The 22,660-nt window shown below is 40.0% G+C and overlaps 1 protein-coding gene across 17 annotated transcripts in view; it reads right to left on the reverse strand.

Moving 5' to 3' along the window:
• DLG2 (discs large MAGUK scaffold protein 2) overlaps positions 1-22,660 on the reverse strand; it is a 1,902,487-nt gene that overhangs the window by 190,101 nt on the left and 1,689,726 nt on the right. The window contains exon 1 of one of the 17 annotated variants that reach the window (XM_045817848.1): positions 15,478-15,692. The exons of the other annotated variants lie outside the window; for them this stretch is intronic. The gene's annotated coding sequence lies outside the window, so the exon portion shown is untranslated. Of the gene's footprint in view, positions 1-15,477; positions 15,693-22,660 lie in introns of those variants that run through there. 17 annotated transcript variants of the gene reach the window in all.

Raw genomic sequence — 22,660 nt, forward strand, 5'->3', positions numbered from 1 at the left:
AAAAAATCCGCTTCTGAAAGTTAGTCAGCACTAATATTTATGAGCTTTCCCATCCTACTTACACAGCCTAGGCTCCAACTTGACTTTGAGGGCAGAGAACATATTTTTTGCATGGTTCAAAATTTGCCTGTCCAGCAGGAGCTTGAAACTAAGCACTTGATTAGTCAACTAGTTTTAAAATATTGTCAGAGAAGTAAGAAATATATAAAATGCTTTAAAACTCCAGAAGTGTGGAAAAATAAAATGTGTGTACATAAGTGACTGGTGCCCAGCTTGGAGAAGGGAAGACTTAAGGCACCAACAAGAAAGAAGGCACTGAGCCACTGGTAAGAGCAGAGCCAGGTATGAGGGAGAATCTTGCAAGGAGGAGACTGGTAGAGTTGGTTCTAGCAGAGAAGAGTTGGCTCTCCAGTGGTTAAGAGCTGGCCCTTAACTATTGTTGGGTTTCCTTCTTATGTTAAATACTGTGCTAGGCAAAGCAGCATTTTCTATTATATTTGCAGTATAAGGCACAGTATTTCCTCTCAAAGATTTTAAGCAGCAGGAGTAAATCAAGGAGTAGTTACAACATAGCACACAGCTGAGAACAAAGGAGAGTATAAACAGGGGCTATACTTTGGCAGGTAGGGTAGCTCGTGGGTGCCCTGTCTCTGCCAAGGATAACCTGAGGGATATGACAGGTACCTGTGACTGTGGCCTAAACAAAGTTGAAGGAAGAGATGAGAGAGAATTTCAAGATGATAAAGCTTACCATTAAAAAATAATCTTTTCAAATGCATCTATTGTTTTAACTACAATGATAAATATTCAAAGCATCATGAGTCCTAGACAAAAGCAAGTTAGACCAGGCATGCCTTTGTTCAGCCATTAGGCAACTTGGCTAAAAGAAAATAGATAACCTGTACTGCCCTTTTGGAGGTTCTCTGAACGATTTTTAGAATGAGGTGTACAATGGGAAATGGGATGGGGGTTCTCTGTCAGCTCTGTAGGTTTTAGGAGTGAAAAGGACAGTGACGTGATATAGCCAGGGGTGCGTGGGTGTTGGCAGACAAGTCAAACACTATTACATGCCACCGAGTTTTTCTCAGGCCTGACTTGACCTACTACTTCTCCCATGATTTTATAAACATTTGTATCAGATTCTCTGCTTCATGCTTTCACCAGCACTGTTTTTTAGATCTGCCTATCCTGTTGCTAGACAGATGTCATTATAAAAAAGTATTTTATAGACAACTGAAATCTCTCTTTTAATTCTCTCTTTCCATAAGACTTCTTCTGCCATCTGTAGTTATATGAGATGGGACCCCCCAAAACTGGAATTTATTTATAAAAAATTGTGTATTTATTCTTACTTGTTTAAACTTCAGTCACCTCCAAAGTACTCTCCATTTGATGCAATACATCTATTGAGACGTTTTTTCCACCACTCAAAACAGTTTTTGCACTTGTCTATTTTGATGCCTTTTAGTGCTTTTGCCATTTTTTGTTTCACTTCTTCCACATCAGCAAAACATTTGAGGACTTTTTTATTCAGGAAAACAAAAAAAAAGTCGCTCAGGGGCAAGATCAGGTAAATGGGGGGTGTGGGACATAGGGGTCATGTTGTTTTTGGTCAAAAACTGCTGAACACTCAGCACAGTGTGGGCGGGTGCACTTGTAAATCACCCATCTTGAAATGGGCAAATGTGTTGAAAAAGTCTTTAATAAATTCACTGAACCTGAACACAACCTCTCACAACAACGCCAGCTGGTACACTGATACAGATGGCCTCCTAGAACACTCACCTAGTGGGGAGGGTCTGTACTACAAAGGGCCTGCCCTCCAGAAGATAATTCCAGTTTTTATTGGGTCCTCCCCTCCTATAACCTTTCTTCTCCTTATAAGGCTATCTTTTATTTGAATAACATCATTGTATTTATTGTTGTTATTCATGAACTCAAGTATCCATGGTTTCTGTAACTGATCTTTATCTGATAATGTTTCTAGAATTCTGTTCCCCAAGTGGTTATCTCTAGAAAAAACTATAAATATTTAATAAGGTGATCCCTGTCCTAGCATAAGACTCCACTGTAGCCTTAGAAAAGGTGCTATTCAAGAGAAGATCATGACCTTCCAAAAGGATTGCTGTTGGTGGGTGAAATGGACACAGTGCAAAGCCAGGGCTTCAGTCTCCTATGCCAGTCCCACCCAACCTATGAATATAGACAAAGAAAGAATGAATTCCCCCCTCCAACTAGATCTTTAAGCAACACAATAATCTCATTTCAGCCCCATTTGCCTGTGGCTAATGATCTTCCAAATCCAGACATACACCAGAACTGGCCTGAGCAATCTGGAATGTGTAGGCACCCTTGTACATTTCCTTATGCACATCTGCCTTTTGGTAATTACAGCTGCATGTATTTATGAGCATAACTAAAGAGAAAATATATAGGAAAACATTAATAAAGGAGATTTATTTCAAGAAAGAATTTCATAAAATAAGCTTTTGTCTTTTGTCTACATTTAAGACTAGACAACCTTTCTCAGTGCATTCAATGAGTTTTCAAGTACATTTTTCTTTCATTTGCTCTTTGAAATAGAATTATTGCCATTTAAAGGTGATATTCAAAGTCTGTTTGCCTACACTTATTATAGCTAAGGATATGACATTCAGAAAAATGTGCATTGGTGGAGGATAGTGGACATGGAGCTGGTATGACATTAATATATTCCCTAATTCATTTGTAAACAATTCTATTTTCATTTCTGTCGATCCTGAGGTTTAGGTGTTAGTTTCCTAGTCCCCAGCACATATATTAAAAGGGACATTTTGGTCTTCACAAACACTTATTATCAGAATAAAGAGTTGACAACATGGCAATGGGTCCAAAATTACAACCAGCCTGTCCAAAATGTTTAGAGGTCATGTTGGAGAAATTAGTGATGCTTTCTCCAGGTGTGGCTACCTTCCTTCTCTTTGCTTTGGGATTCACTATGAGGCATGTGCAGCAATCAGAGTGAGAAGGGAAGCAGGCCCCTGCCTCCCACTCACTCCACCATCTCCTGGGGAGATGCAGTGCAAAGACAGAGTGATGAAGCTTAAGCTGGAGTCCATGGGAGAAATTCAAATGGTAGCACTGGTCATATCGGCATCACAGGTGTGGTGGGCATTGAAGCAGGCTAGGATTTTCATAGAAGAAGGTACAGTGGAGAGCCTTCTGACTCATGCATAGAAACATTCAATTGTCAACTTGTAAAAAGGTAGGAATAGAAAATCCATTTTTAACTCTTCCTCTCTAGTGTCAGGTACTTATCTCAGAACTAATAACACAACTTGTAAGATAGAAACAAAAACCTACAGTGTCCCAGAATACACCTTGCTATTTCATCTCTCTGTGGCTTTGTATAGACTGCTCATTCTACCTGGAATATTCTTGGTTCTTTAGTTCTCTAAAATACTGTGGAGATATCCCTTTCAGAGAAGCTTTCTCTAGTTCTTCTAACCAGAGGTAATATTCCTCTCCCTGGGTTGCCTCTGTGTTTTGTTAACACTAAATTACTTACTCCTGTTAATTCACTATAAAGTAATATTCTTGCCTCTGGCAGTAACTTTTCAATTCAGAAGGCCATGTATAAAAGCAAATTGGTTTTATGCTTCAGTTGATAGATCTATGAAGAAATATTCTATGCTACTGTGCCCCTTGGGAAGTGTACTTTTTCTTTGTGAATATATGTATACGTATCTCTTTGCATATGTACATTTCTATGCCAAATGTATGCATGTATTATACATATGGAATATGCAAGTAAGGCCCACAGAAGTATACAACCCATTTATAAATAGAATGATCCCTTGTCCCCTCAAACTTAATTAAAGACAAAGTATGGTTTGTACTTTAACATAATGGCTTATGATTTCAAGTTTAGTCTTAGTTCTTTGTTTCTCTTTACCCTATTGTGAAGGCCCCACAGGTATATTTGTGTCCTGAAACTGTGAGACAGATAATTGTTCCAATCTTGAAAATAAAGGAATAAAAATTAATACCAAATCAATTCAAAAAGCTATCATGTATTTCTCAGCACCCAGAATAGTGCTAAACAAAGTAAGCACTAAATGAATATCTTATGAGTAACTGAATAAAAAACAGATATTTGCCATTATGGGATTCTTTGTTAAGACAAGCCAATGAAAGAGCTTTGATAGGGAAAATGGCTTTAATAGGGAAAAAGCAGTTCAAAAATAAGACTTTATCCAAATGGTAAAAAGAATTCTATGTAGATGATAAAAACTAAAACACAAAAAAAGTCAAACCTTATAGTTATGCTTTACATTTTGTGGTCTTTTCAACTCTGGGGGCAATGATGTATACCGAGGTGCATGTAGTCCCCTACCTACCTAACCCAAGTAGCTTATCCTGCTGCTGGAGTTAGGAGTCAGTTAACACCCAGTGAATCCCAATGAAGATGAGAGATACGTGGATGCCCAATAACCTCCACATTACCAACAGTCTCACCAGACTCTGTAGAACCTTCTTTAGCTGCTGTGCTTTTTTACCATTCTTGGGCTAGTCCTGCACATCAAAAATAAAGTGGATTTTTGGTGGTGGTGGATGATAATGCCCATGGGAGAAGGTGAAAGCAGGAAGAAGGTCAATGAACATTTACTGAGCACTTACTTTCTTCAGGCCCAGTGGTAGCTTTCTGGAAAACACCAATAACAAAACCACTCTACTGAAAGCTCTGTATCTGGATACTCACTATTTACTATTAGGAAGAATAATAGGCCTTGGTATTACACATAGTCCTTATTTGTAATTTAGTATTGGAAAGTATATTTATAACCACAGAAGAATATAAGTCCTTTGGGCTTTCTCACATGCACATAGTTATAAAATTCTAAATTTGTGTTGACATAGATAAAAAATTTCATTAGAAACTCCCAGCAAATTCCATCTAATCTATGAGACAGCTTCCCTAGGGGATATCATGCATGTTTCAACAAACCCATCTCTTTGGCTTGCTCCTGGGTGAGAAACTACCTGAGTATTCTGAAAGATGGATGGATTCCCTTCTACTGTTAACACATGCCTACCCAAACATTTATTAGAGAAAAAAATTTGGCAATATAAGTAAGTGAAAATTTCTAAGAGTAGTATACTACTGAGGAGTGACTTGATGGAAATCTTCTTAAAGCAATAAAAACAAATCAGATTGTTTGTAGGTCTTGGCTGCTCCAGCACAGTTTGGATTAGAGGTGAGAGCATAGACTAAACCATCTGGCAAAGCCTTTCCTGGTCTTCCCATTCCCTACTCTCTGGGGCTGTAATTTTCATTGGTACAAAATTAGCACCTGCAAAGGACCAAGCTAGTGTTCACAAGGCAGTTGGTATAGGGCTCTTCAAACATTTCATAGATATATATTGAAAATTAGGTTCAGATACCATAACTTAATTAAAAGATTTTTTTAACTACAAGAAAAATGTTTTACCTTGTATTTTCCTTATCTCTATGACAACTAAATAGTTGGGAACAATGCTATCTTGTACTCATTAAGAATATGGCCTCACAACCTGGCATTCCATGAATATTAAATGCAAATGAGTGAATTATCTAGTTTCAATGCGGCTCCTGCCTTCCTGGCTTTCAGTTATGAGCAGACGTTTTGTATATAGAACATGAATTAAGATTTGTTTCTTGAGAAGTAGATGAAAGTTAAAAAAATAATGGGGAGCTGACCACTTGAATAACACACCATGCTGTAGAACTTGGAGGTTTGCATCCTCATCTTTCTCTTGAATCTTTCTATCCAACATAATTGTGCTCCTCCTATGAGTCAGCCACTGGGAGGACAAAGAAAAATCTCTGCCCTCACTAATGAGCTTCCCCTGGCGATGGCGACTCACACAAACAGAAGATTTGAAACATGCCCAGACCATTTGGGATATAGGGAGGAGATGGGATCGAATCCACTGGTAGGGAAGGAGGAAAAAGGAATTCTTCTAGGAAGATATATAATCTGGTGTCTATCAATTAACCATGCTAGATGCTGGGTACACAAGGATAAATGAAATCAAATCTCTGCCCCGAAGAGACTCATTGTGAGGTATTTTGGCAAGAAGTGTGGTCATGCCATACTCTGGCCCATAGATGTACACTTTCCCATATAGTTTATTCATAGCAAGTATACGTTCATTGTTGTGTAAGGCATAAATTGGAAAGCAGAGTTAGAAAAAGTTGGATCTGATGCAAAATCATTAACGCATCGTCTTACTCTTTCAATTTCCACTTAAAGATGAAAAGCAAGACTTTGTCGATAGGCTAAAAACTCAGGCTGTGTGCTTTATTGCTTTTTCTAATGTTCCTATGTTATGCAAAGGTTATAAGACTAATGTTGGAAGATCACGTAATCAAATTACGATGGATTTAGATAGTCCCCTGTGGCTCGCCTACATTTTATATTGCTACTGAAGCAACTGAAGTGAGCAATATAAACATGTATCATCCAGTCATAATTTAAAATGATGCTCGCAATTGTGGAAGGCCCAAGAACCCTCTTTCATTTACTTAAGGATCATCAATATTTCCTTGAGTTTGCTTTTGGCCATGACAAGTAAAAAATACATCTTCATATTCACCGTGCTGGCACCGAGAGTCTTGCACACAACAGGCAAGGGTGGGTACCCGTGGGCTGTCGTGCCTCTTCCTAGCTGTGTGGTCGAGCCTTGTTCTCTGCTTTCTCCTCAGTGCTGCTAAGAGAGGTGAACGAGGTACTGTGCACAAAGTGCTTTGCACACAGTGACAGTAAACAAATGGGAAACTTAGTTACTATGGGTTGAATGAATAAAAAAAAATCTTACCTTCTACCCTTGTCCTTTATCTCTGTCCTATCCAAATCCCTGTTCAGTCTTTCCAGACAATTTCAAATAATATCTCCTTTATCACTCTAAGAAATTATACAGGGCTGTCTTGAACAACTTAACACTTAATTATGCATTGCTTCTGAATCTAAATGTTATTTTCCTCAATGTGGCCATAAGTTTTTTAAAAATAAGACAGGTCTTACACAGAAGTGCTGTCAAAATATTTAACAACTAGCTGTCCCAGGCACTAACTCTTTATTTCATCTTTAGGTAATTGATTAACTCTTTAGTTGCTCGATCTTGAAGCTGTGGAAAAGACCTGAGAAGTGAACTGGAGTTGCGGGTGGTCTAAATCAGCCCAGAGGGCTCAGGGTAAGAGCAATTCACCAACAAGAATGTAAGTACAGTAGTCCCCTCCTAATTCACAGTTTTACTTTCTGTGGTCTAATTACGTGCAGTCAACTGCAGTCTAAAACTATTAAATGGAAAATTCCAGAAATAAACAATTCACAAGTTGTAAATGGTACGTCATTCTGAGTAGTGTGATGAAATCTCATGCTATCCTGGTCCATTCCACTCTGTTTCACCCAGGACATGCATCATCCATTTCTCCAACATACCCATGCCGCACATGGTGCTCGCCTGTTAGCCCCTGAGTGGCTGTCTCAGTCATCAGATGGCCTGTTATGATATGCAGGGCGTGTGTTCATACAGCCCTTATTTTACTTAATAATGGTCCCCAGTGCAAGAACAGTGATGCTGGCAATTCAGATATGTCAAAGAGAAGCCACGAAGTAGATGTATGTATAGGAAAAAACATAGTATGTGCCCTGGGATAATGACACCTTTTAATGGTTGCATGACATATGTGCTTATCCATCACCCTTCCACTATATTTAGTTGCTTCTTGCTCTGCACTGAAGAGCTGTCTATTTTGAAGAGGAAGGAACCAGTGCCCCAGGGAGCATTTCCTACAAGGTTGATGCAGCCTTGTCTAACTCAAGCATGTCTTCTGAGTAAGTGAGAGGTTCCTCACTGACCCAGCTGGGCTGGGAACCCTTGCCATGCCTGGCTGCATGTTTTCTGAACAGATGTGCTGCACCAGAAGCAAATGGCAAGAGGAAATAGATTTTGATTCCAGTTATTGCCATTATTGAGTGTTCTTTTTGAAAAGAAGCTAGATACCTGAGTATTTATGCCTGAGACACCTAATAATGAGAAGTGTGCTCGTTATTAGGTAGGCAGGTTGACAGCACTAAGAGACAAGCTTCAGGAGTAAGAAAAGAGAATGTTTATGATTGCAGTTGAATGTCAGAAAATCACCAACGGTATAAACACACTTCCTATAGAAAGTAAATAATAGTCTTGTCACTTCCTCTTCTATGCTGCAAAACTGGGAAAACAATCCAAAACACAGCTAATTAAATTTGAAGTCAGGAATTTTAGCGGGAACTGTTACCAAGCCCATCCAGGAAAATCTTATCCAGGAAGTATTTTACATTCTCAACGGAAAGAAAAGGTGATTATTGCTCAAGGCTAAATAATGGAAGAACATAAATTATATAAACTGTGAATCACACAGACACCAAAGTCAAGGTCTAACGTTTCTATGAAACATTACTATTTGGCTAAAAGTATTTTATCCTGGTCTATCTCATTTTCATACGATATATACACCAGGGGTCCCCAACATCCAGGCTGTGGGCCTATTCTGGTCCAGGCCCATTAGGAACCAGGCTGCACAGCAGGAGATGAGCTTGAATGTAATGCAGCTGAATCACCCCCGAAACCATTCCCCTGCCCACCCCCCCATCCGTGGAAAAACTGTCTTCCATGAAACTGGTTCCTGGTGCCAGAAAGGTTGGGGACCACACGGTTGGCAAGCACATCTACTCAAAATACCCCCCATTTGTCTGATGCCATTTTTTTAGCATCATAAATTTCATGACATCAAAATTCAAATAAATTTGAGGCACTAGTGAGTCATTCACCTTTTTGAGCACATTTCATCAGAAGCACAAAAGGAGAAAAAAATTGATGACAATGGTATGGTTTAGCTCTAAGGTACTATAAATTTTGAACCAGGGTACAAAAACTTTAAGGTTTTATTGAATTGACTCCAAATCTGTGCTACATTATACAAAATAAGACCAGCTGACCATGGTTTAGCTTAAAACCCAACTGCCATCATTCAACAGCAGGTTTTGGTGAAAGCAATAGGTTAGGTTTTTTGTTAATTATACCACTGGGCAGATGGCGTCAGGCTGGTAACTTTTGTAATAGTGCCAGTGTAAAGGTAAGCAGAGAGTTGAACAATTACCTGGTTATTTTTTTGTGACTGCATAGAGCTTTTTTCTCTGTCTTGAAGCCTTTCCCTCTCTCTTATGTCTTGGCAAACCCTTACTCATCATGGAAGTCAATTAAGAACATGTACCATTATATGCTTGGCCTTTTCTCCATGAAGCCACGTACTCACTCCACTGGACATTTCTGTACATTAGGTGCTGTGCTTATCACAAGCTGAAGCCGGCTGTGGGATGCCGTGCCAGCATCCACCACCACCACCGTCCCTTCCTAACAGCCAGCTGCCAGATTTTGTTTAGGAACGCATAAGGTCATGGTGGGGGGTGGGTGCTGTCTCCACTCTGTTCCAGCTTCAGAATGTGGCTGGTGATTCAGTTTTGTGAGCATGGGTAAGCCAGTCCATTCAAAGTACATTCTAGGGACCTTTCTCAGGATCTCTTTCTAGTTGGACGTGACTAAGAAGACAAGTAGCCTAGGAGCCATTGGCAATCATCTGGGCACCATGAGGGCAGTTAGTCTTAGGATACAGCTAACACCAAGGGAGGCAGTGTGAAAAAAATAAAACAAAATAAAACAGAGTAAACAACAACCACTCCCACCTCCACCAAAACAAAACACCAGATTTCTTGACCACCTTGTGAACTACATGATCGGACCTCTTATCACCAGCTTCACTGCTGTACTTTCAGGTTAAAACCACCAATACATTCCCTTTACTGAGCAAGTTGGGTTGAGGCATGTTTTCTGTCACTTGCAGTGGAAAGCAGCCTCACCTGTCCCTGCTCTGGCACAGCAGGAACTGGGCAGTGTTAGAACAGTGGGCTCATATCCATTTTGCCTGGATTATCAACACCTTGATTTTTAGGGTTAGGATTTTTCATTCTTGTAACCTTAGCACCTAACAGAATTTCTGGCTCTAGTCTATGCTTAATAAATGATTAATAGAGACAAATAAACAAACTAATATAAAATAAAACAAGCTAACCTGAATTATTCAGACTAAAAACATCTCTCCTAAGTATTTTGAATATTTTATTATTTGACTTGACTCTTCTTACAGAGTTGGATATCTATAATGTACCCATAACTATCTCCTATTCTAATTCAAGTCCCTAAAAATGTTTTTTCTTTTTCCTCTTAATTATATAAATAACACATACTCATTATAAAAGTTCCAAAGATACATAAAGCATACAAAACAAAGTAAAAAAAAAAAAGTCAATTACCACCACCCAAGGCATATACTATTGTAAGTTTTTAATGCAGAGGTTCAATAATAAGTTTTATTTTGTTCTTTTTTTTTTAATCTTCCTGTACCATCCTCACTACCACCTCTGCTGGGCAAAATCAATGTAGCTCATGTCTTAGTCATCACAGAGTCATTAGTTTAACTGCTGTGTTTTCAGACTGGGTGAACATTTAACGTAGACACACTGTGCATAAAGTATTTACTGTGCCAGATGCTTTCACAAGGATGATGGAATAGCTATTTACTGGAATAAATATTATCCCATTTACATCTTTCCAGCAACCCTGAGACAGGAATTACTAAAGTAGTTTTATAGCTAAAGAAAGCACAGTTGTAAGATTTGGTGGTAGAGAATACTTTTCAAAATGCATTCTGCTTTTTTGGCTAGAATACTACTTTATGAAGATAAGAATAACAAAAATGAAAGCACAAGCCAAAAAAAAAATCACTCTGTTAATTGCATAACATCTTTCAGTGCACTTAAAATAAATAAATAAATGAGTACGTAAGTAAATAAATAAACCAAAAACTCCTCCCAAACTCAAGATTCTTAATAATTATAGAGATATTGTTGCCTGGAACTTCTGGCTGTTAGTTCTCCTTAGGTGGGTCTTTGTTTCTGATACAACAGAAAAGAAGGCACTGGGACAATGAGGTCCGGACAGCAGAGGGGCTGTAATAATGACAGAAGGCCACACAAAGCCACTGATTGCCATCTCTGCTTTTCATACCAGACTGTAAGGCAGAGTTCCACTGGGATCCTGCAGGCAGCCTTCCATTAGTTTTCAGCACTAAGGGTTACAAGTGCAATTTAAAACTAGAGATAATAAAAGGGCACCTGAAATTAACAATGGTCTCTCTGAGCAAATATATTTTCTAGTGGCATAAGAGGCAAGTGGCAGAGAGTTTTTCTAAAGATTTTATTTATTTATTTTTAGAGAGGGGGAAGGGAGGGAGAGAAACATGGATCAGCTGCCTCCCGCATCAGGGCCTGGCCCACGACCCAGGCATGTGCCCTGACAGCGAACCGAACCACTGACCCTTCAGTTTGTGGGATGATGCCCAGACCACTGAGCCACACTGGTCAGGACAAAGGCAGAGAGTTTTAATCCAGTTGACCTTAAGATCACCAACATCAGTTTATCCCTCTGAACTGGAAGAAAGGCCAATTCTAGTCTTGATGAATCTGGCTGCTATCAATTCCAAAATGGTACTTAAAGAGCTTTTAATCTGAGATCTTGGTAACTTTGATCATTTTTTGTTCCAATAATTTCTTTTGGCTTACTATGGAAAAGTCAAAAGCAAAAACAAACAAAACTCTACAAAACCAAGTTTAGCTTCACCAAAACCAAATTTTAGCTTCACTACTCTAAAATACAATTAAACACTCTTCAAAGCAGGGTAGGCCTGTCTCTAACACTTTGGGGAGCTGGCTCAGGGCAAAACACAAGTGGAGCCCCCAGACCTGGGCCAGCCCTTCTTCTCTGCCATAGTTCCTTCCTGAACCACAATAGGTCTTTCATGCAGCTGTGTGGACATCCCAACTCACTAGTCCAAACATGTGATCAAACCCCATGCAAATAGCAGCCTGTTGGCTTCCCCTACATACACAGGGGTAGGCACACCATATAGCTGCTGGAAAGAATCTCAGGACTGTTTGGGGAAGAAACTCTGGGGTGCTGCCTACCTCAAATGTGGTCCAGAGAGCAAGATCCAAATGTGCACACCCACTGAGCCCACAGAGCCAGAGGTGCCAAGGCAAGTTGCCTAGGTGTAACGGCAGCACTGACTCAAGGTAACTTTTGGACTTTATCCTGGATTTGGTAGACTTATGACCTTTAAAATTTTTTTCATACTTGATATTACACTTTGGTGAGAATTACAGGGATGGCTCAGAAAAATGTGATATTGATTGGCATAGAGCAAAAATGAGAGCAAAGGAAATCCCTAACTTCATTTTTTTTTTTACCCTCTGATTGAGGTTAAATATGTGGGGAGAAGACTCAAAGTAGGTACAGGGCCAAGAACCTCCAAAGGTATTGTGGAGAGTTAGGCAATCCTGTTGGGTAATTCCACCATGATGATTACCCTGTAGATTCTGGAATCAGACATATATGCATTCAAATTCTAGAGCTGCCATATGCCGATTTAAATTAGCAGTATTTAAACAAACATTCTCTGATCTCATTTTCTCATTTGATAATAGGAAGCAAAACAGAACCTATTTCATAGGGCTGTGATAAGCATTAAATGAGAAAATGCATGTAAACACATTCAGTGCATTGCCCAGAATGTAATAAATGATATTTACTATATAATCAGGTACTTTAATGCAATGTCAGGGCTGGAGTTATGGCCAAATCATTGTTTAGCAAGCAACTTAGAAGGCAATGATATATTATTTGGCATCAGTTTATTTTCATGATCTCCATTCAAAATCCAGTTTATTCTTTGAAAAATTATGTAAAGACTCTGGATGCCATTCTAAGAATTAGTTGGAAGTGAACTGAAAGGTAATAATTATGTATTTACTAGGTCTCCAAAATAAAACACAAAACTAGCTGTAGGAAGCATATCATGCTAACGAGGAAAATTTGTATAATCTTCCTATTCATGTACTGTGCATATTTCTTCCAAAACTAACATCAGAATGAGTTAATACATTTTACAAAATTCAGCTGAGAACAATAATAACTACCTTTTCTTGGCTCTCCTTTGTGCCAAACAGTGCAGTATTTGCTACACCTACGGCGTGCATCTGGTGTAAGCTTCCTACCTTCCCCCTCCCAGTTTTACAGATAAGACCACAGGGCACACGAAACCCCTGCCCTTGCCACTGAACACCACTGAGCCAGGTCTCTGAACAACGCCCTCCCCACTCCGCCCCAGTGCTGGCTCCGACCACCTCCCAACCTCTGCCAAAGAAAATCACAGGTGTCAAGGAGGCCACGTGTTCATGCTTCTTTGGCTTTTAGTCCTTTTTTGAGAGGCATGTTTTTCTGCGTGTATGTGCTGTCTGTGAAGGCGCTTGTCACCGTTCCTATTTGTCTTGCTGTAAATTTAATTGAGAATAACTCATGCTAAATTTTCTTTTGTTGCTATAGCATTATTTTTGGAGGGTGGAGAAGATGGGAAAACCACCACCAAATGAGAAGAAACTCAGTTTATTGGAATTGGTACATTGATTTATTTCTCCATAAAACCACTCTGGCTCAAAAACCAGATACTGCTGTGAAATAAACCACAGGCTCTGGCATCTTTTTAAAAAATGTGATACAATAAAATGCAGTGTATAATACTTCGCAAAGCTATTTTACAACTCTATTGTTCTTGGCATTAAGATACATTAACACTTTTAGGAACCTTCAGCTGTGTGTCATGAGCTTTACAAAGCCCCGTGGGCTAGCAGGAGCATCAAATGCAGATGTTTATACTTGCAATGTTGTGCTGATTTCCTACCTCAATCATCATTGCTACAACCCAGAGGCTCTGAGCTGAACATAACACAAAAAGACATTTTATAGACCCCTGGTAGGGCAATGGCTGTAGAATAGAAGCCAAGTCTCCGGTTACACACCCCTAATGCCAACCACAATATATTATTCCTCTGCTCTTGAAGCGGAACTTAACTTAGGGAAATGGAAAAATATGGAAAAGCTATTTATGGACAAAAGAAGTATGACTGAAAAATGTGTTCCTGGAAAAAGATGTATACCATATTCCTAATTTGCCAAGTTTTGGAGCAATCAGAAAATACACCAGGAAAGGAGAAATAACTTTATTGGAAGTGTAGTGGCCAAAATATTTATCTGGAGAAAGCAAAGAGCAAGCTAAGTCCCTGGTGAAAAAAAATCATGCATTTTTTTCAAAGAGATGCTAAAATGAGTGGCTTTTCCTGCAGATAAAGAGAATGTTCTTGTCAGGTCTACAGCTCCTACAGCTACAGAGAAAGTGCAGTTATGTATAAGGTAAACGTTTTGGGCAGACAGTTAGTGGGTTCGGAAGACAGGAGCTCCTTGCCAGTGAAATAAAGCAAATGTCAACAAGCCAGACACACTTGAAACATTCAGAAAAATGTCTTGCTATTCCTCTCTATATTTAATATGCCATATGACACCACAGTTAAATCTGCTACTGCAAAAAAAAGTACACCAAGCTGTTGGTTTCCATGAGATTTGGACAGAGGAGAAACAACGCAGCAGAAAGGAACAGGGAAAGGCACAGCTTTTACTTTTCCTTCTGAGGAGGAAATGACTCCCTAGGGCTGGCTAGCTGACCGGGAGTTAGCGCTCACCCTGCCCGGAGCAGAGACCTGGAGCACACCCAGATGGAGTCCAACATGCAGCCTCCGGTAATTATTAATGGGAACGGGAAACTAGAACAAACAGTCACAAGTTACACAAATGCAACGATCATGCCCCCTGCATTTGTCTGTCCTGTGGGTGCTTCGTATAGCTTTCTCTAACGATCCGGTCTTTTCTTTCACTCTCTCCTCCACACCATCAACAGGCATGCAAATCTTCTCGGATTCTGATCCCACCCCAGCGAAAGGCAAGGACTACCACCATACTGAGTTTCACAATAAAATCTCACAATGCCAATTATTCACAGTCCCTCAGTTCTGTTCACACAAAAGATTGCAATTTGAATCTTGCCTTCTACAGGTTCAGCTCTGTTGGAGCTGGTTACCAGGCAAACTGTCTGTTTTAAGATTTACCGAACGCTGGGGAGGGGACCGTACGGGGTGGGGATGGACAAACCACCTTGTACATACCTCCTTTTGGCAGCTAAGAAAAACAATTTCGTGACAAAGCTCACCGAACGCATGAAACCGACAGAATGAAACCTGAGAAACTTTAGCAACCAAAGAAAGCAGCCTTCCAAGGATCAGAGTGAATAATTGATTCGTTAGGTTTTGTTTCATCTTTTAAGCTATTTTGCTCATTAAAGGGAATTGTGGAATTTGTCAGCAGCCCAAACACTAACACACACTTCTGACAGCAAGTGCATATTCAGAACTACAGATTCATTCGCCAAGCTTATTCAACAACAGCGATTAGCTGCAAAGCCAGGGAACTTACCAGGCGCAAAATAATTGGAACAAAGCAGGGAGGAGGCAGGAGGCACTAAAGGCAGCTTCTCCGTCTCCTTGGTGCCAGGTTCTCCTGTCTGCCGTCCAGTTCACACTTGCCTTTATAACTAAGACTCCAACAGAACTCAACTAGCGAAACCTGATGAATTATAAAACAGCCCCTCCTAGACTCTCATATTTTACATCACAGGGGGTGACCATGTAGCATCCTCACTCCCTGGGTGCATATATTTCCTTGTAACTCAACCTGATAAATATATCAGCCTTAGAAGCAGATACAATAATTGGTGTTTGGGATGTACCAGCATTAACCAATCAGATGCTTTCCCACCACAGTACCGTGCCTCCACCCCCTTCTGGAGTTCCCCCACACCTTGTTAAGGTGGATCCACCCAACCCAGTGGTTGGGGAGGGGGGCAGGCAAATTTGGCAAAATGTGAAGGAAAGCCCCTGCATCTCAAACATACACACAGGGACATGTAATACTCAGGGTTAATTCTCATAATAGTTCTGTGAAGATCAGCCCTCATATTTACATACAATGTCACAATGTACCAAATGCTTTCTTCCTGAGCCTCTTGGCAACCAGAAGAGGTATCAGTAGCACTGCTACAGTATTTATGAGCCTCCAGAGCTCAGACAAGGTAAGTGACTTTGTCCAGTGTTTGCAGAAATTGAGGGATGCAAGGAGCCTTAGGGATTGGGTTGTTCAGTCTGCTCACTGTGCAGATGAGGAACCTGTAGCAAGAGACATAAAGTAACTTGCTCAGGTCACCTCGTTTCCAAATGTGGTCTTCTCATGTCAGGAACAGTGTCCTTCTATCCTACCATGCCACCTCGAGAGCACAGAAGCCCTGAAAACGGGGGGCATGTAAGAATCAGAAATGGTATCATTGATCGACAAAAAAATCATTAACAGGCAGGCTGCAGGGAGGAAGGGCAGTGCCAGAGCTTTCTGTTTCCTCGGTCAAGGTCAGAATCACCTCTTTAGTGTCATTGGATATCAACATTAGAAAACCTGTTTTCAGTAATAAGAGCTACTATCAGGCACTTCTTACGTGCCTGGGAGTATGCTAGATGCCTAGACTCATTTAACCTTCAAAACATCCCTATGAGGTAGATAGTATTAAGGCAAGAAGCAGATGGAAACTGAGATTCAGGGGTTAAAAAAATCCAAGCAGGATCACAGCTGCTAAGTGGCAGGGCTGGAATGGAGTCCAGACAACCTGGTGTCACAGCCCACACTCAGACACGTCATCCTGTCCCAAGCTATGTTTTACATCAACTCAGAGGCGGGTGAACAAAGCGACAAGCAGATTGATTTACTACGGCCTTTAGTAGGAAGAGTAAAAAGATCACAGATTTTGAACCCCGCCCCCGACTTGTGGGTAAGCCCTGGTTTCGTGGCTCCCCACTCAGCCCCACTGCATGCACTCTGCTTTCACTTAGCATTTGCTCCTCACTAATCAGGGTTCTGCTCCCGCCCTCACAGGACGGCTCCCTGACGTCATGCAAAGAACAGCATCTCCCTTCCTCCACTGCACTTTACTCTCTAACTGGACTTTGTTTTCATTATAGTACTTGTCTCTCCTTAAATTTATATTAAATGTATTTGTTTATGTCAATAACTTTTGCTTCCCCCCACGAGAATGTAAGCACCATGAGGCCCGGGGTCTTGTCTGTTCTGGCCACGGCACTAGAACAGGGTCTGCCACGTAGTGGCTACTTGAACATTTATTCAGTGAACGTGGTCAAAGGCCCATCTCGACTACTTCTTCATTATATATCTTTCTTGTTTTTTTTTATTTATTAATTTCAGGTAGAGAAAAGGTTGGGGGAGGGGGAGAGAGAGAGAAAGAGAGAGAGATTGATTTGTTGTTCCACTTATTTATGCATTCATTTGTTGGTTCTTGTATGTGCCCTGACTGGGGATCAAACCCACAACATTGGCCTATTGGGATGACACTCTAATCAACTGAGTTACCTGGCCAGGGCTAATTATATGTCTTAGGATAAATTGTTTAATGTTGTTAAATCATAAATTCCACAATTATAAGTTTTCTTTACTAGCAACCTGTAGTCCAGCAGTGATGGCCTCCCCATGACAACATGCCTCTCACTGAGGATCTCCTTCATGCCTCCCCAGAAGAGAAGAGGAAGCACAAGAAGAAGCACCTGGCGCAGAGCCCCAGTTCCTGCTTCACACATGTGAAACGCCCAGGATACTGTAAAGTCATCACGGCGGTTAGCTGTGCACAGGTGGTAGCTTTGGGTGCTGGCAGCTCCACTGCCCTGCCAGCCCACAGGAGGAGAAGCAAGGCTCCCAGAGGGTGTTCCTTCAGAAGGAAGCAGCACTAAACGTACCCTGAATCAAGATGAGTGGGGAACCATCCTAATAATCACATTTTGGATACAAAAAAAAAAGTCCAAATAAAACAACCCTTACATTACACTCTGGTACTTCGAAATGCATTCAGCTTCTCCTTTGAATGACTTTGCTACAGCAATTCCAACAATTCCATGAGAGTGGCCAGTGGTGTGGGTTACCTTGTCTCCCTCCCAAAACTCCTATGTTGAAGTCCCAAACCCCCATTACCTCAGAATGTGACCTTATTTGGAAACAGAATTGTGGCAGATGCATTATCAAGTTAAGAAGAGGTCATTCTGAAATAGAGTGAGTCCCTAATCCAATATGACTGGTGTCCTTATAAAAGGCGGAAATTGGAACACAGACATGCACAGAGGAAGAAGGCCATGAGAGCACTGGAGTGATGCTGACACAGTCAAGGACCTTCCAGAAGCCAGGAGCCAGGCCAGGAATGGACGAGTCCCTACCTTCAGAGGAACTGTGGTCCCACCCACACTTTGGTTTCAGACTTCTGGGCTCCAGGACTAGGAGACAGTACTTTCTGATGTTCTAAGCCACCTAGTTTGTGATCCTTTGTAACAGCAACCTGGGATATTAATACAGTCAGATATTATCCTCGTCTGACACATGAGGAAATTGCAGCCAAGAAAAGTTGAGTAACTCGCTCCAGGTTTCCTGGCTAGGAATTAGTAGGGCCCAGATCTGTGAGACTTGAAGGCCTGCCCACAGCAGCAGCCCTGTTCCTAGAGGCTGGTCCCTGACCTGGTCGGTTCAGGGCAGGATCAGAAACGCAGGAGGCAGCGATTTTTCATCAAGTTAAAATGACCTTCTTTTTAAAATAAGATTATGTGTTTTCTACTCTTTTTTTCTCCCTATTGTTTTTGCTATTAGATTGTCTTTTTATTTCTGAAATGATGATGGGAATAGACAGATTTTGTCTTGTTTTTTAATAACCTTTATTTTTTTGGCAAGATAAACAGTTGGCTGTTCTATTGACCTATAACATTTATTTTGAAATATTTCTGGTCTATGAAATGTAAAAGTTTGTTCTAATGCTGTATAAATGCTGTCTTTAAAAAAAGGTTTTAACATGGAGCCACATTTGATGGTGGGGAAAAGAATGTTTTTCTCTCAATTAGCTGCAAGGCTCCTCCCTGCTCATATATAAAATGTCCTTGCTAATGGCTGCAATCTCTCATTCCACATATTTGTATAAATCAATTTAACAGTATTCATTCATAACCGAATTGAACAAAAATTTGGACTTTTTCTTTTCAAAATTCAGTCCTGTCCTGCTCCTTCTTCCCTCTTTGTTAATGAAAATTTTCTGTTTCAGTAACATCCTTGGCTTTCTTTTGACCTGATCCATTTCCTTGCAGGCTCAGGGCCTGTGGGTTTGTGCAAATGTCTGAGCATTAAATGCAATCACCTCTGTGATGTACCTAGAGCATTGCAGAAGTCCTCAGTAAATGCTAGTTCTCTTCAAAGAAAAGGATAAAGCTTTATGCATGCAGGAGGGAAACAGCTTTAGGACTAAAGGAGATTTAGGGCAACTGGATGACTGGCAAGATGAGCCTGACTGGGGAGTGTTTGTGAACTTTTTCCTTTTGCTGAGCATTCAGTGATCCACAAGACAGCTTATGGAAATTGTGGTAGTCTATTTTTTATGAATTCATGTTCATGAATATGTATGGGTTTATATATGTATATACATATAAACATATAGGTAGATATTGATAAATTGTATGTATCATTAATATTATTTTTTTTTAGTGAGAGTATGTGTACCCTCTTCAGTTTCTGAGAAACCCAGAAGGAAAAAGCCTTCATTTATGAGTTTTCTTTCTTTGCTTTACTATTATCAGGTCCCCTATAATCTAATGTATATCCACCAATTTGTCCTATTCTGGGAAAACTTAGTAAAAGCAAATCTCAACCCATCTATTTGCAAAAGTTATCCCAATCTCCAAATCAATGGAAGAGAAATTTCTTTCTTCCATGAGTATTACTGGAGGTCCTCTTATATCCCAGGCTCTGCATTATTTTGTTGGATGCCAGAAGAACAATGCAATCAAAGGTAGATTTTCTGTCCCCTAAGGGGTGATCAGTCCAGGGAGAAAGAAGCAGAGAATAGCTAGATATACAGCTATATGGAATATTTTATAAGAACTTTCATTAAGGTGCTATTGATGCCCAGGGGAAGAGCATCCAACCTAGTCCTGAGGAAGTGAGGTCAAGAAGACTTCCTGGAAGAGGTGATATCTAAGCTAAGCCTTGATGGATGATTAGGAGATATCCAATCAGGGTAAGAAGTATGTGATGTGAAAAGGTTTGGGAGGCAAGGAGTTGATCATGAATCTCTGGGGGAATGGAATTTTATCTAGCAAGTAATAACCTAAGTTATTATGATAGAAAAAGACTAATCAGAGTTATTGGGAATACAAGAAAATAATTAGTCTTTTTTCACGAACTTCTTCAAAACATAGAGGCTGAAGTACATAATGTCATGCTTTCTAGTTAGACAGTCCTGATTCATTCAAGCTGACCTTTGCAAGCTTTGTAACTTCTCTGAATTGAACCTTGATTCCTCATCTGTAAAATAGGGATAATCACACTATTTCATACAGTTGTTGTGTTACCATGAAATTAAAAGCGTAAAATATCTTGCTTCTCGCCTGCCACAAAATAGATACTGGAGTACATGTTAATTCATGTCCTAAAACTTGAGTCATTGTGAATGAGAACCTATGTCACTCATATCAATTTTTGTTTCTCATTAGGCTACTTTCACTTGTTTTCCTGCCAGACCACTTGTTTCAAAACTTTGACTGCTAACTTCATCACTTTAAAAAATTTTGAAGCACAACCCCCCATTATCTAAATATTTACATACATATTTATAAATTATAGGATGTACAACCATGGTATTATGGCACAACATATACATTTTAAAACCTATACCAAAACAAATTTAAAGGCTGAGATGAAAAATTAATATAAGGAGAAGGGCTTCACCTTAAATACTGTTGGGATACATATACCCACTTTGGAGAATACTCAAAGCTCCTGGAGAGAAAAGATCTGGTATGATTTATTCATGGAGCACCTTGCAGCATAGACCAAGTGCTGAAGACATGTCTAGGAATTAAAGAGGCAATGCTGAGATGTTAGAAAGAAAATAAAAATAAAAAAAACTGGGTGGTCTACTAATGTCACTACCTATTCAAGTTAGTTTTTATATTTTTAATTTTAATATACATTTTAATAATAATAACAACAGTTTAATATAGTAGAAATGTTAAGCAACCAAAATGTAACTGCCTCTCCTCCAAATATACATAGCAGGTAGTGTGTGTGTGTATAATTTTTATTTTTATATATACTTTTAATATGTAGATGGAAAGGCTAATAGTAATAACAATTTGCTAAGCACTTATAAAGGGCAGACACTATGCTTATCACTTTACATGTACTTTATTTGGTTCTTAGAATATTCCAGGTGCCACTGCATCTTTCTAGAAGGTATCAAACATATTTTGGCATATTTTGGGGGTACATAAACCATGGCATGCAGACCAAACCTAACCCACTCTGTGTTCTTATACTCCATAAGCCAAGAATGATTTTCTTTTTAGTTGGTTGAAAAAAATCTAAGGAAGAATAGTGCTTTATGGCATGAGACAATCATATAATATTCAAATTTCAGTGCCCATAAATAAAGTTTTATTGGAACTCAGCGATACTCATTCATTTATGTATTATCTGTGGTTGCTTTAACATGACAACCATAGAGCTGATTAGTTACAATAGAGAGCATATGGCACGTAAAACCTACAATATTTATTATCTGGCCTTTTACATGTTTACAATATACTGACCCCCATATATGTGAATGGAGCCCATTGGAATTACTCGGGTTACAGCTTGCATGATTGTAAATCATGTCCAGATAACAATCCTATATGGAAGTGGAGGCTCAAAGAAGCTAAGTCACTAGTCATGTAATGGGAAGTGGCAGAACCAGAGACTTTTAGGACAACATTTTAAGGCTGGAATATGCCCTTGCTCCTGTGTAAGTAAGTTCAGGCCCTTTTTCTCTGATGACCTCGTCTGGTTACATGACTTAGGCAGCCACTGCCAATACAACTTCCCACTGCCTCCACTGTGTTCTCCAGATTTTAATTCTATTATGGCTAAGGACAGGGCAGAATGGAGAAGGGGTCAGTGGAACAGAAGCACAATTCACTCCTTCATAACTACCTCCTTGAGTCTCTCTCATACACACTTGGCCCCTTGGAGTGAGGCTTTGCCGTCTCTGGCTGAGCTGAAAGTGATGAAAAGGACGGAACTCTGGAAACCTCATTACTGGCTCTTTGCCTACAGAAACTCAGCCAGCTTATCTTCTTTCCCAAGGAACTTCAAACTCACACTGGCTCAGCTGGTTCTTTGCAGGTGCCTATAACAAACTGCTCCGCCCGGCTGAGATCAGAAGTTGATAGGCCAGACTCTGCATATGCTTTTCTATCCTGGAGAATATGTTCCTTTTTTTTCCAGTCCTCAGTGCACATGATCCTCCTGGGGTCTCAGCCCCTCCTGGGTTGTAATCTGGATGCTATACCATGTGGGTCACAATTACTTCTTTTTGGACAGTACCCTGGAGGCCCAGATACATTACTATAATTTCTGTGGCTGCCCCATTAGAGCCAGAATTTTACTTGTGAGCAAGAATAACAGTGGCAAGGCATCAACTATGTGAAGTTATAAGAACAGCTTTCATATAAGTTAATTTGATTAAATCCTCCCA

This window comes from Phyllostomus hastatus, unplaced genomic scaffold, assembly GCF_019186645.2.
Source record: "Phyllostomus hastatus isolate PE091 unplaced genomic scaffold, TTU_PhHast_1.1 phas_scaffold_317, whole genome shotgun sequence".
Lineage (NCBI taxonomy): Eukaryota > Metazoa > Chordata > Mammalia > Chiroptera > Phyllostomidae > Phyllostomus > Phyllostomus hastatus.